We start from the raw sequence: 16,264 nt of genomic DNA, 5'->3' as shown, positions 1-16,264 counted from the left end.
AAAAGTAAGAGAAAAGGGGGACCAAGAGATTTGAGGGTTGTGGTTCCTTAACCAGTTGATCCCTAGTATAATAGGAAAAAAAGGTGATGGGATAACATCAAATATAAGATTTTCAGTATGAGTATGATTGGTGGTTACTTTTAGAGGGATGGTTTCATGAAGTATTGGTCCCGATGAGATGAGGGACCCGTCAATCACTCTAACAGGAACAGAAGTTCTTTTACGAATACAAGGAATTTTATTCTTTGTTACAAAGGCTGAGTCGATGAACACTCCATTTGCACCGAGATCGATGACAGCCTTGGTCATAATTCTTTTATTGTCCCACTGTAATATGAGAATGATAGGGGACATTTGAGTATTTGCTGTAGAGGGGAGTGCACTTACGATGGAAGAGGCATGAGTCTGCCTACTGCCCTTTATCCATTTCAATAAAGGGCAATCAGAGACCAAATGAACTTGAGAGGCACAATACATGCAGAGGTTTAATATACGTCTTCGATTTTTCTCTTCAGGAGTGAGGGGACCCCTATTTCCATAGGTTCGGTTGGTAAGGATGAGTTGTCAGAAGGCTTTGGAGGATGAAATGATTTTTTCCCAGTTGAAGTTGAGAGAGCCTTTTCGGCCTTTCTTTCTCTAAGCCTTCTGTCAATGCTGATTGATAGATGAATCAGAGCATTCAAAGTAGTAGGGAGTTCTATTCTAGATAGTTCATCCTTTAAAGCTTCAGATAAGCCGATTCGAAATTGGTTGCGCAATGCGATGTCATTCCATTGCGTTTCTACTGCCCATCTTTTAAACTCAGCGATATAATCTTCAACGGGTCTATGTTTTTGCAGCAAGGTTCTAATGGTTAATTCAGCAGTATTTTGTTTGTATGGATCTTCATAGAGAAGAGACATGGCTTTAAAGAATTCCTCCAGTGAATCTAAGATGGGGTCATCATTGTCCAAAAAGGAATGGGCCCAGGACATAGGTTCACCTCTCAGAAATGAGATAACTGAACAAACCTTAGATCTTTCTGTGGTGGGATAAGATCTAGGTTTTAAAGCAATCGATAATTTGCAGGAATTAAAAAACTCCCTATATTTGGAACGATCACCATAAAATTTTTCAGGGTTACATACAGCAGGATCGCTAGTTGAGTGCAGAACAGTATGAGGAGAATGCGTTTGTAAGTCTCTGACATAAGTGAGAATTCTTTCATTTGTAACCTGCAGGTCTTGCACACCTTGGTTAAGTGAATCGACTCGTTGATTCAGCAACAATACTTTAGAATCGAAATCTGCTGGTTCCATTACAAAGGCTGGATTATTCTGTCACGTTCACAGTAAATGATGTGGAACACAACTGCAGATTTCTTAGGACTTTGATCTTTTATTAAGACACTTAGATGGAACTGAGACTTCAGTTCCAGAATTACAGTTACTGTTGCTTTAAATAATAAACGGTTTGTTTCATTTAGCATTGACAAGGTTCAGAATTCATTATTCTTGTTAACAGTTCAAATTATAAGAGATTATATACATTGGAATTATCAGTAGCAAGACTGGTGCAGCAAAACTTAAATAGTACTTGTTTTGAGGGATGCTGTAGCAGGATTGCTGAACAACTTGATAGCAGACTTTAGTATGAAGAAATAAGATTATCTGTAGCAAGACAGGTACAGCTGAACTTGAATAATACTTGATTTGAGGAAAGCTGTAGCAGGCTTGCTGGACAACTTGATAGCAGACTTCAGTATGAAGAAATAAGATTATCTGTAGCAAGACAGGTACAGCTGATCTTGAATAATACTTGATTTGAGGAAAGCTGTATCAGGCTTGCTGGACAACTTGATAGCAGACTTTAGTATGAAGAAATAAGATTATCTGTAGCAAGACAGGTACAGCTGAACTTGAATAATACTTGATTTGAGGAAAGCTGTAGCAGGCTTGCTGGACAACTTGATAGCAGACTTTAGTATGAAGAAATAAGATTATCTGTAGCAAGACAGGTACAGCTGAACTTGAATAATACTTGATTTGAGGAAAGCTGTAGCAGGCTTGCTGGACAACATGATAGCAGACTTTAGTATGAAGAAATAAGATTATCTGTAGCAAGACAGGTACAGCTGAACTTGAATAATACTTGATTTGAGGAAAGCTGTAACAGGCTTGCTGGAGAACTTGATAGCAGACTTTAGTAAGTTGAATTAAAGCTTTAGCATTGTTAGCTCTTAACTCAGAGACTGTAAGTTACTTAACTTCTAGAAGTAGAGGGATTGTGTCCCCAGCTCTCCTCCGAGGAGGTTGCTTCAGTGAATGGTTGCCGAGAGTGCTGGTACCTGTCTGTGATGAGGAGAGATGTTGGGGACTTGAATATTCCTCCAGTCCGGTCCAGTAGCGAGTGGTCGTCTCAGCGAGGTATGTGAGCCGGTGAGTTTGGCGCGGTACACGTTTCAATAATCCAGCGTCTATCAGCTGGTGCGATCGCATTAAATAGCAGACCGCGGCAATGGGGGTGTGGCTAAGCTCCGTCAAACCCGGAAGCATGAGGAGACATCGGGAGGCTTAAGGCCTGACAAAACCAAAGAAAAAGAAAACAGCCTCTACTTCATTCGATTCCCCTTTTTTTTCTGAAATGACACTGTGAATCAAGAACTGAACCAAAAATGAGTTGGTTCCCCTAAGATTTTGGCATGTGGCAGCTCAGAACCCAGAATTTATTTTGATCACCTGATCAGCTCAAAGTCAGCTCAATGCAGTTCAGTCCAAAACAAATCTAACAAGTCTATCAATCATCAGCATTGTTGTAATACATGTCTTTTGAATATTTGAAGGCATATATATTGCATGCATTGACACTGTAGTTTATGTAAATACAAAAAAACAAGTCCTGCGCTCACACTCCCATCCCTACTGGGCGGCAGCAACGACCATAGTACACATCAGCCCCAATACATACAGTAAAAAAAACAAAGAAAAAAGTTACCTGCCACCTTTCCAAATCCCTATGCATATTTAAACAAATGGAGGTTTTTAGTTACCTCCAATGGCCATGAGAGGGTATGCCCACCTGCCACATCAAGACAAACCTCTCAGGTAGGTCCTCCTACACTAACCTTTCACCTTGCTTCCCTGAGCTTCTGACAAAGATATCACAGAAAGGGGTATATATATATATATATATATATATATATATATATATATATATATATTTTGTGAAGAGCACAAGTAACTTTTTTCTTTGGTTTTTACTGTGGTTTATGTAATCCATTGTGTTATCATTGGTTTATATTACATCTCACCATATGGAGGATGAAAGGCAAGGTCAGGTCAGGCAGATAACAGATAAGATAAAAACAGCACGATGTTGGAAAACATTAACAGGTTAATTACATGTTTTGAGTTAATCATCTTAAATAGTAGTAGCAGTACGCTATAATATGACACCAATATCAGTGCCATACATTACACAATGAAGCAGAATAATTATTAATTGACAATGTTGCTAAATGACATATGATTCATCTGTATATCAGATAATTGTTTGTTTGAAATATATTTTATAACATTCTTAAATCTAAGAGACAGATATGGGCTAACTATTTCACTGGAAAGAGAAACAAACAAACCTCAGTACTCTGAGTAAAAAAAAAAAAAGTTATTTTATGTATTTCTTTATTTTGATTACTCTATTCTACAGTTTTTAACTTTTTTATTTCTCTAACCATCTCAAATAGACAGGGGTATTCCCTATGAGGGGATAGGAGTCAATCAAATGCCTGTAAAAGCAATAACTCAAAACTTCCAATTTCTAATTTCTTATTTTTCTCGGCCCTAAAATAAAAGCCAAAGAAAGAAACAGAATAACCTGACACAGCTAAATAAAAACCTTAAGTCAATAAAAATTCATCCATCTGAATCCATGAGGACTCTGCATTGTCTTCCATTTAAAGGCAGTAAAGACCATAGGAGTGCACACGGGGTGTGCTGGGTGTGCCTGGGCACACCCTAACCCCCGCGGCACGCCTATGGATTGAGACTGGCAGGGAAGATCTCAGGATCTCCCTTGTCGGCTTATGCCGAGCCCGTGCTATCCGAGCGCTGGCTCTGCTCTAAGCCTCCATGGGCCAGTGGGGAGATCAAAGATCTCCCTCACCGGCCCACAGCAGCATGGAGGGAGGCAGGAGAGGACCAGGGGAGCTCTAGCTAGCAGCTCCGCCGGGTTCCTCTCGCGAGATCTGGGCGTTGCCGCGGAAACGCTCAGATCTCGCGAGAGGGAACTCTAGCCCCGCATGCTAGAGTTCACTCTCCACTGGACCACCAGGGATGGCACATGGCAGCACGGATCCCCCCTTCATAAGGTAAGAAGGGAGGGGGGATATTTACTAATCTGCCCCCACCTCCACCCCCACAATCCCTCCAAACATCCAGCACACACACACATACAGCACCCTCACACACAGCACACAAACAGCACCCTCACACACACAGCACACAAACAGCACCCACACACACAGCACACACACACAGCACCCACACACATACAGCAAACAAACAGCACACACACAGCACCTACACACATGCAGCACCCTCACACACACAGCACACATACAGCACACTCACACACACAGTACACTAACAGCACCCTCACAAACACACACATCACCCTTACAAACACACTGCACCCTCACACACAACACACTCACACACAGCACACTAACAGCACCCTCACAAACACACACACACACACAGCACACACAGCACACTAACAGCACCCTCACACACACAACACCCTCACACACACAGCACCCTCACACACACACATCACACAAACAGCACCCTCACACACACAGCACCCTCACACAGCACACTAACAGGACCCTAACAAGCATACACACACAAACACCCTCACACACACAGCACACTACCAGCACCCTCACACACAGGACATAAACAGCACCCTCACAAACACACACACAAACACACTTCACCCACATAGCACACTAACAGCACCCTCACACACACACATCACACTAACAGCACCCTTACACACACACACACACACACACAGCACACATATATACATACATACATACATACATACATATACACACGGCGTGGGTGTGTGCTTTAGGGTGCACACCCTAATGCAATAGACTGCGCACGCCTATGGTAAAGACCATTATACCATTATAACCAATGACTGCATACCAACCGAAGATAAATAGAATGCATCCAGCAAAAAGCACATTAATTATCATTAATTTGCTTTTTGCAAGTGAATTGATAATTTGAAGTATTGTTTTCCTGCTGGCAGTGCTAGCAAAAAGTGTGTAAATAGGCAAAACTCTGCAGCACAGTGGTGATAGGGTGGCTGGACAGCCTTTGCTAACCATTTGCTATATTGAAAAGACCCCCATATTACTAAATGAAGGTAATGCACAGCCATATGTCACCAGCTGCAGGCATGTCTCTAAAATGTTTAAAGTAAGCTACTGGGCAGCCATTACTGGCCAATCACTAGAAAAGCCTGTATCGCTCAGTATATGGAAATTTACACAAAACCACAATGCCCAGGTTAGTATATTAAATACAGTCATGCAATGGAAAAAATAAATAAAAATAATTAAAATAAATTGGACACCCCTGATTTATATGTTAAACAAGAGAAGTTGGAAGAAAAATAATAGATTGCTTAACATTTAATTCCTTGAAATAAACTACACTTCCAAACTATTGAAAGCTTCTTAAAATCATATTAAAAAGCACATAACTGCACTTTCAAAATTGCTACCTGTGTGCTATTACTAGTCACTGACATTGGCACATTTCTAATGGATGCAGTAGCATGTAAGATGTTTTAGTAGTATGTCATCTCAGGTGAAAATTGTGCTTACACACAACTGTAATTACTGGGATGGAAAGTAAAAGACTATTTGTATACATGTATGGCTTTCAATCAAAAAGCATCACACTTGACAGCAAGGACTAGGAAGTCTGGATTTGTGATGAGACACTTTATAAAATGTGAAGAAGAAAAAAGCAAAGTCAATGTCAACTCAAATGACGTCAAAGAAAAAAATTCACAATTGGTATTATTCATTGGCTCTTTGTGGCATGAATTACCATTTTGTATAAAATAAATATTTGAAAAATAATGTTTTTGTCATTTGTCATAGACTTGAAAGGGATCTCTGCTCACTAGTCCAACTCATGATTATTCATAAGTATTGAGGCAACCTCTTGAAAATAAGCATTGGATACTGGCAACATTTCACTGCATCAAAAGATCATGGAACAAAATAAGTACATTATGTCTGAAATTTTCTGTCTATGCCTTTTCAGAAACAGTACAATGCTAGAAAAACACTATAGCATTAGCAATACAAACATATTCCTAACTAGAAAAGCTACAATTTCTGGGGAAATTGTGTGAAGTGTTCTTGTCTCCACCAGTAGTCTACAACTAGAGTGGGCGGAGTAACTGTTAGTATTTATTTATATAGCACATTTAATTGCAATGTTGTTGCCCAAAGTGCTTCACAGTTACATTAAAACATACAGTTATAAAAACATTAGCAGGTGTAAAAGGCTTTTTCTATGACATCACTTGCTGCTGCAGCCTGGCACAGGTCAGAGTATTTTGGCGGTTGCCATCTTCAAACGGTCGTATTTTAAAAACTATAGATCCTACAGTGTAGAGCTTTATATTGTGAGAATAACAAGACCCAGACCTACATTTTGATGTATAGTATGTCTCTGAGATATTAACTATGAAGGCACAGTCGCAGTTTAGAAATTGCCCTTCAAATGTGAGCTTTGCAGAGTGGAGTTTCAATGAATGTCAATGGACTGCGTGAGTTGCAAACAAATGGTCATATTGTGAAAACTATAAGGACTATGGCTTAGCTGTGGACATTTTTAGTGGCAGCGGGGATAGCTGAACGTTTTGATATAAGATTTGTGTAGGTGGGCCTGAAAATGAGGGAGTGGTGGCAGTTTAGAAATCATGTCCTGATTTTTCAGCTTTTACCAGCTCCCACTCTAGCTTTGCCATTCATTCCTATGGGACAAATTTCACCACAAGAACGACGACATTCCGCGAACCATTCGGCGAAACGTTCCACAAAGTAATAGCAATCCGATCGGGAACAATCTGCACGTTTTGGTATATTTTTGTCTACGTAGTGTAAAAACTGTGGGAGGAGTTAGGGTGGCAAATTTGGCTATAATAATAATAACTAGAAAAGCTACAATTTCTGGGGAAATTGTGAAGTGTTCTTGCCTCCACCAGTAGTCTACAACTGGAGTGGGCGGAGTAACTGTTATTATTTATTTATATAGCACATTTAATTGCAATGTTGTTGCCCAAAGTGCTTCACAGTTACATTAAAACATACAGTTATAAAAACATTAGCAGGTGTAAAAGGCTTTGTCTATGACATCACTTGCTGCTGCAGCCTGGCATAGGTCAGAGTATTTTTGCAGTTGCCATCTTCAAACAGTCATATTTTTAAAACTATACATCCTACAGCGAAGAGCTTTATATTGTGAGAATCACAAGACCCATACCTGCATTTTGATGTATAGTATGTCTCTGAGATATTAACAATGAAGGCACAGTCGCAGTTTAGAAATTGCCCTTCAAATGTGAGCTTTGCAGAGTGGAGTTTCAATGAATGTCAATGGACGGCATGAGTTGCAACAAATGGTCATATTGTGAAAACTATTCGGACTATGGCTTAGCCGTGGACATTTTTAGTGACACCGCGGATAGCTGAACGTTTTGATATAAGATTTGTGTAGGTGGGCCTGAAAATGAGGGAGTGGTGGCAGTTTAGAAATCATGTCCTGATTTTTCAGCTTTTGCCAGTTCCCACTCTAGCTTTGCCATTCATTCCTATGGGACAAATTTCGCCAAAAGAATGACGATATTCCGAGAACCATTCGGCGAAACGTTCCACAAAGTAATAGCAATCCGATCGGGAACAATCTGCACGTTTTGGTATATTTTTGTCTATGTAGTGTAAAAACTGTGGGAGGAGTTAGGGTGGCAAATTTGGCTATAATAATAATAATAATATATATGTGAGATAACAGTAAGTGGTCTTGCTATGCAAGAACACTTAATAATATATATGTGAGATAACAGTAAGTGGTCTTGCTATGCAAGAACACTTAATAATATATATGTGAGATAACATTAAGTGGTCTTGCTTTGCAAGAACACTTAATGAAATAGTGTTACTTACCTATTTGAATGGTTCTTTTAACTGAAACATTTAATCCAGGGGATGACCAAAAGGTAGATCCCCAGATGTTTTAAAAACTATAGCTTCCATGAAGCGTTGTAATTCTAAATGCATGCAAAGCATCATGGGAGTTTTAGTTCTATAACATGTGTGGATCTACCTTTTGCGCACCCCTGATTTAAACAATTGTTCCATCAATGATAAAATAGTAAATATTAATAACATCTACTTTTATATTTTGGGTTCTAAAAGTAATTTTACTCAAGTGTAACAATATAATTTGAAACAGTTTATAGTTAACACGGCATTTGGACACATTAGAATGGGACCTCCTTTTGCTTCCTCTTCAGTTGTTTTCTCAGGTACCAAATGCTTACATTTTATTTTCTTCATAAAGTGTTGATCATGTCCAGTCATTTAATAGCTCCACCAGTCACTATAATAGTATATCCTGCATGATACAGGTTATTTGTCAAATTTCCAATGTTCCTAAAATGAGAAAATAAAACAAGTGTTGACAAATGTTTATTATTGTAAAACTTCTTGAAGTGCTCTAACTCTCTGAGTTTTATTCACTAAAATGTATGGGCCTCATGTGTGGATTTGAAAAAAATATGTATCTGGGGACATTTGGACTGCAAAGTCCAGATATTGTTCACAATATTTATCAGTCTACAAAATAAGCCAGAATTTGGTTTGGATTTTTAGCTTGTCTGGATAGGTCCAAATAGCTATAATCTTGATATGAATGCTCAAATGATGGGTCCCAATTGATAACATCTGGCCCAATATTTAAAAAATGTAAACTACCTGTTCAATGGCAGCAGTAGCAGTCAATTGGCAAAATGTAAAAAAAAAATATGATTAACTCTGTGTTGCTGGCTAGAGCTTGCTAGGCAGTCACCTTTGTAGAAAAAAAATGTATATAAATATGAAGATGTCAATGTGCACCCAATGTTACTGACAAGAGCATTTCCTCTGGGTATTATAAAAAGTGGACCTGTCTGTGGTTCTCCCTTTATCCCTTTTTTCATTGCACGGTGGGGGGAGAGGGTTTAAAATAATTAACAATTAGTGACTGGATAGTAATTACCGTCATGTCTCAAAGGCCATGCCATAAATGACCTCCTGCAAAACTTACTTACTAATCACTTGCTCACTGAATTTTAATATGAAAAGGTGTAGCAGTTGAACATGTCACTTTGCTGTAATGTTTAAAATGTGAGATATGCCCATAAGTTGGAGGGCGAAGCTTGGCCTCCATGCTGTGCAGATATGTGGCACTTAAACTCCTGCATTTATGGCAGTAATCAAGGTCCCAATCTTGGCTAACATGCTTTTAAGCTGACCACTGTGCATCTATTGGGTCCCGAACGAGCAGTTTGATACCTTTCCTGAAGTCTTATCTCATCAGGTCCACGGACGAGCTTGCTGAGAGCAGAGCTGAGGGAAGGCAGCAACTTTCCTCGCTGTACTGTTCGCGGTTTGGACCCTCCCGGCACCAGCCCTCACTGCTTCCTTGGAGCTGACACTGCTTCCTTGGAGCTTGGCCCTCAATCATTCAGGATGGCGACTACTTACCGAAGCTATTCCCAGGAGTTCTACCCAGATGATTACGCTTCTGTCTGCATGTTGCAGCTGGAGGACATTTTCCAATGATTCTGGTTCACCTCAAAAGCATGCTACACAGTCAATAAGCTGAACCACCAACATGGAGATCGGAGCAGCACATGTTCAGAGACAGAGAGGCCTGCTCGAAGCAATACACAGAAGAAGAAATGCCATCTAACCCTGCAAAATCTAACTAGGCCAAGAGCTACCCGAGGCATGGCATCCCAGCATCGCCCACACAGGTGTAAACCTTCCTGCGGAAAGCAGAAACAACATCTAAGACGTCCGACCTCCCACAGAGGGAGAAAGGCTTGAACGCCAGAAGACTTTAAGTCTGTGATACCTGGATGCTGGCCCTCATAATGGCCTGGGGCTGGAGAGGCTCCTTGTCCCGGCGCAAAGTCCTCCCTGGAGGGGATGCAGTGGTGCCACTTGTGGGAATCAGTAAAACGAACTCCCCAAACTCTTGCCTAATCGTACTGAATGCTGAGCCAGCATAGATGTTATTTTACTTTATTATAAAAAAAATTCAGAGTCATGCCATAGTTCATTTGACGCCATTCTATTCCTTATATCACCACCACCCTAAGATTAAACATTATTTGTGCACAATGTTATAACACTGACCCTTCAGTCTGCTTCCTTGAGCTTCTGGCAGACATATCTCTATGAAAGGGGTATTTTTATAGGACCCGCTTAGGGGTGTCTGCCTTGACGTTGGCAGGCGGGCATTCCCTCCAATGACCATTGGAGTAACTAAATGACCTCCATTTGTCAACGGTCAGTGTTAGGACACACTTAGGGGGGTCTGCCTTGATGTTGGTAGTCGGGCATTCCCTCCAATGGCCATTGGAGCTCCAGCTCCAGCTTTTCAAACGTGGCCGTGACCACTGCACCTCAGCACTTTTATCATCATCATTTTGCACTTTGAACTTGCACTCTGTCCAGGCGGGGAAGACCGCAGGCATCACTGCTTATATTTGCATAAACCACCTATTTTTCCACTTGGTGGCCATCTTGATTGACAGCACCACTGTGGGCGGAGCCAATCCCTGTTACCAGGAGGAGGGGCTTGGTATCCCCTTATTTGCTGCCGCGCGCTGCGCATGAACAATAGCTCCAGCTCCAGCTTTTCAAACGTGGCCGTGACCACTGCACCTCAGCACTTTTATCATCATCATTTTGCACTTTGAACTTGCACTCTGCCCAGGCGGGGAAGACCGCGGGCATCACTGCTTATATTTGCATAAACCACCTATTTTTCCACTTGGTGGCCATCTTGATTGACAGCACCACTGTGGGCGGAGCCAATCCCTGTTACCAGGAGGAGGGGCTTGGTATCCCCTTATTTGCTGCCGCGCGCTGCGCATGAACAATAGCTCCAGCTCCAGCTTTTCAAACGTGGCCGTGACCACTGCACCTCAGCACTTTTATCATCATCATTTTGCACTTTGAACTTGCACTCTGCCCAGGCGGGGAAGACCGCGGGCATCACTGCTTATATTTGCATAAACCACCTATTTTTCCACTTGGTGGCCATCTTGATTGACAGCACCACTGTGGGCGGAGCCAATCCCTGTTACCAGGAGGAGGGGCTTGGTATCCCCTTATTTGCTGCCGCGCGCTGCGCATGAACAATAGCTCCAGCTCCAGCTTTTCAAACGTGGCCGTGACCACTGCACCTCAGCACTTTTATCATCATCATTTTGCACTTTGAACTTGCACTCTGCCCAGGCGGGGAAGACCGCGGGCATCACTGCTTATATTTGCATAAACCACCTATTTTTCCACTTGGTGGCCATCTTGATTGACAGCACCACTGTGGGCGGAGCCAATCCCTGTTACCAGGAGGAGGGGCTTGGTATCCCCTTATTTGCTGCCGCGCGCTGCGCATGAACAATAGCTCCAGCTCCAGCTTTTCAAACGTGGCCGTGACCACTGCACCTCAGCACTTTTATCATCATCATTTTGCACTTTGAACTTGCACTCTGCCCAGGCGGGGAAGACCGCGGGCATCACTGCTTATATTTGCATAAACCACCTATTTTTCCACTTGGTGGCCATCTTGATTGACAGCACCACTGTGGGCGGAGACAATCCCTGTTACCAGGAGGAGGGGCTTGGTATCCCCTTATTTGCTGCCGCCGCTGCGCGGAGCGCAGTGGGCGCAGGCGGCACGCCAGAGGCGCGCCAGAGGGAAGCCCGTCTGTGCCCGTCCGTGCCCCGGACGGGCGGGACGGGCGGACCAACGACAATGTAATTACCTCTTATTTGTTTTTATTAATTTTCCCCCCTATTTTTATTTTCTTATTGTTTATCTATTTATTTTTTTAACCCCTTAACGACGCTAGACGGTTCAGGACCGTCATCGGCATTTTTGCGTTGCCGACCGACGACGGTCCTGAACCGTCCTAAATTTAAGAGGTACTTACCCGATCGCCGTCGTTCCCCCGGCGGCGATCGGCGTTGCTCCAGTTGTGGGGAGACTGCCTGCAGCCCAGACAGTCTCCCCATGGCGGATTAGGACCCCTGTGGCCATGTGATCGCCCAACAGGGCGACCACATGGTCACAATAGGTGTCCAAGTATCTGCCTGCAGGGGGACTGTCTGTGCTGACAGGCAGTCTCCCTGCATATGTAAAATCAGAAAAAAATTAAAGTTATAGTGAATAAAAAAAATATTATTATATATGTGTATATATATATATGATATATAGACATATATTATACCTATATAATATGTCTATATATCATATATATAATGTCATGCTAAGTTTATTTTTATATTAATATGTACATATATTAATATAAAAATACACGTATTATTAAATTACACACATATATATATAATATATATAATAACTATATATATTGTATATATATATATTATTATAAAATACAAATAATAAGTAAATTAAATTAAATTAAAAAAATAAAAATAATAATACAAATTTTAAAAAAAATTATATATCTATACGAAATTTTATTCTAACTGTATTTTGATATTAATATATATATATTTATATCAAAATACACTTAGAATGAAATTGTATATATATCTATGTATATATAAATAAATAAAAAGAATACGAACTATTCATATGTCCATATACAAAATTACATAAATAATTATATAAATATACATGTAGACTTCAAATATATAAATATGCATATATATTTAAATTCTACGTGGGTATTTATGTAATATTTTTACATAATTAAGTAATTTTATTAATTGCAATTTGAGGGACCTGCCTGCCAACCCACGCCGAAATTGCAGAGAATTTAATTTGCTAGCACTGTATTTTACCCTGTAACGTTCTACGACACCCTAAAACCTGTACATGGGGGGTACTGTTTTACTCGGGAGACTTTGCTGAACACAAATATTAGTGATTCAAAACAGTAAAACATATCACAGCGATGATATTGTCAGTGAAAGTGACTTTTTTTGCATTTTTCACACACAAACAGCACTTTTACTGATGATATAATTGTTGTGATACATTTTCCAGTTTTGAAACACTAATATTTGTGTTCAGCAAAGTCTCCTGAGTATAAAAGTACCCCCCATGTACAGGTTTTATAGCGTTTTTGAAAGTTACAGGGTCAAATATATGGGTCAAATATTTTTACATTGAAAATGGCCAGGTTGGTTACGTTGCCTTTGAGAGCGTATGGTAGCCCAGGAATGAGAATTACCCCCATGATGGCATACCATTTGCAAAAGAAGACAACCCAAGGTATTGCAAATGGGGTATGTCCAGTCTTTTTTAGTAACCACTTAGTCACAAACACTGGCCAAAATTAGCGTTCAATTTACTTTTTTACTTTTTTCACACACAAACAAATATGAACGCTAACTTTGGCCAGTGTTTGCGACTAAGTGGCTACTAAAAAAGTCTGGACATACCCCATATTGAATACCCTGGGTTGTCTGCTTTAAAAAAAATATGTACATGTGGGGTGTTATTCAGCGATTTATGACAGATAATAGTGCTACAATGTCACTATTGATACATTTTAAAAATGTATGTTTTGAAACCGCAATATCCTACTTGTACTTATAGCCCTATAACATGCAAAAAAATAGCAAAAAGCATGTAAACACTGGGTATTTTTAAACTCATGACAAAATTTTGAATCTATTTAGCAGTTTTTTTCATTCGCTTTTGTAGATGAGTAAAAGATTTTTCACATAAAAGTCAAAAAACATGTATTTTTTTCAATTTTTCATCATATTTTTTCATTTTTTTTAAAATTAAATTACATGAGATTATATAAATAATGGTATGTAAAGAAAGCCCCTTTTGTCCTGAAAAAAACAATGTATAATTTGTATGGGAACAGTAAATGAGAGAGCGGAAAATTACAGCTAAACACAAACACCACAAAAGTGTAAAAAGATGCCTGGTCGCAAATGTACAACATCGCAAAAACAGTCCGGTCCTTAAGGGGTTAATGCTGTTATTTTTATTTTTATTTTGTTAATTTTAGCCTGTCTTCAACTGTAAGTGTTACTCTTCGCATTTTTTGCTATTGATCATTTTTGCTAAAAGTTAAGATCGCATATTTTTGACAATTGGTAAACCTGGTCGTTATCTGTTATTGTTATATATAATCTGCAGATTGTGCATCAGTTGTTGAAACTTTGTAGCAACATGAGTAACTTGAATTACTCTGCCTCTGATTTGAAGGCTCTAAATACTAATGGCCCAATAGATATTCGTACTGCCCTCAAATTAAAGAAAAATAAAATATTATCTCACTATGGAAGCTCCCAGATTAAAACTATTCTTAATTTGGCTAGCAACCTTAGCAAGACTAATAATACTCTAAAGAGTAATCATGGCCCGTCTTTTAAGGGTGCTCTATTGAATGCCCGCTCAGCAATTAAGAACGCTGAGGCCATCAATATTGTAATTAAGGATAACAACCTTGATTTTTTGTTTTTAACAGAAACATGGTTTTCTCCCTCAACCCCACCTCGTCTTGATGAACTGGCCCCCCCTGGATATCACATACTTATGTGTAATCGGGCCACAAGAAGAGGCGGGGGGATTGCGATTATTTTTAAAAAACATCTTAAAATCAGTGAAATTGAGATGGAGGTGACATCCTTCACCACATTTGAATATCTCTCTCTCCTATGGCAGCACACTGAGAGGGAAACGGCAGGTCTAGCTCTTATTTATCATCCGCCTAATACTAGTACCCCCGTCTTTATGGAGGAGATATCTGAACTGCTAACTACTATAAGTCTTAAGTTTACCTCCTCCATCATTTTGGGAGACTTTAACTTATGGGCTGATTCTCCTATGGACTCTCATGCCCAGAGTTTAATACTCTATGCTAAAACCATAGGGTATAACCAAGCAGTATCCGGCCCTACACATAGAACCGGACATACACTAGATTGGATTTTCCACAATGGGTTGATTTGCTCGACTGCCACTCCTCAACCCACGGCCTGGAGTGATCATAACTTGATCAAGTTTGAGGCAGTAGGTGTTGAAATGAAGAAAATCCCCCACATCCCAAAAAGAAATAATTTTCCAGCAAAATGGACCCTATTAAATTTCATGATTCCCACACAGTAGAAGAGAAAATCTTACTGTTTAATTCAGTGATTGTAGAATCAATAGAACTTCTAGCCCCGATGAAAAAAACTTGTCTAGTAAGACAAGTAGATAAAAACCCTCCCTGTTTTAATCAGGTGACCAGGGAGATGAAATGGCGATGTCGAGCAGCTGAAAAACGGTGGAGAAAAGATTACAATACCGACCTTAAATTGGAATATTTAAAATCTTTAAAATTATATAAATCTAGTATTAAAAATACGAAAAAACAATATTTTACAGATAAGATTACAAAAGAGAAAAACTCAGCGGCAGAGCTTTTTCGCACAACAAACCTCTTAGCAAATCCTAACTGTTCGCTTCCTCAAGAAGAAACATCTCAAAAGTTTTGTGAATCCCTTTCTCACGTTTTTAAACAAAAAATTGATCTAATTAGGAGCAACATAGTGGTGGAACCTGATGCAGAAATTTTTACACCCTATGATGGTTCGATGTTCTCGAATTTTAAACCCGTCAGTACATCTGAGATCTTGATCATCCTCAAGTCTCTCAGGGCATCGTCCTCATCGCTGGATCCCTGCACTGCTCAGCTGGTGAAGGATGCCGCTGATGCTTTGGCCCCCTATATTGCAGACATTGTTAGTATGTCATTTGCCACCGGAGTTGTTCCTGGCATTCTGAAGCAGGCTGTGGTTATTCCTCTGCTGAAGACACCAACTGTGCCACGCTCCGAGTTGAGCAACAATCGACCTATTTCCACCTTGCCTTTTTTGGCCAAGATCATCGAGAGAGCGGCGGTATGGCAAATTCAGCCTCACCTGGAATCTAATCACATT

The sequence above is a fragment of the Pelobates fuscus genome, chromosome 2 (assembly GCF_036172605.1).
Source record: "Pelobates fuscus isolate aPelFus1 chromosome 2, aPelFus1.pri, whole genome shotgun sequence".
Classification (NCBI taxonomy): Eukaryota; Metazoa; Chordata; class Amphibia; order Anura; family Pelobatidae; genus Pelobates; species Pelobates fuscus.
This window is presented reverse-complemented; position numbering follows the sequence as displayed.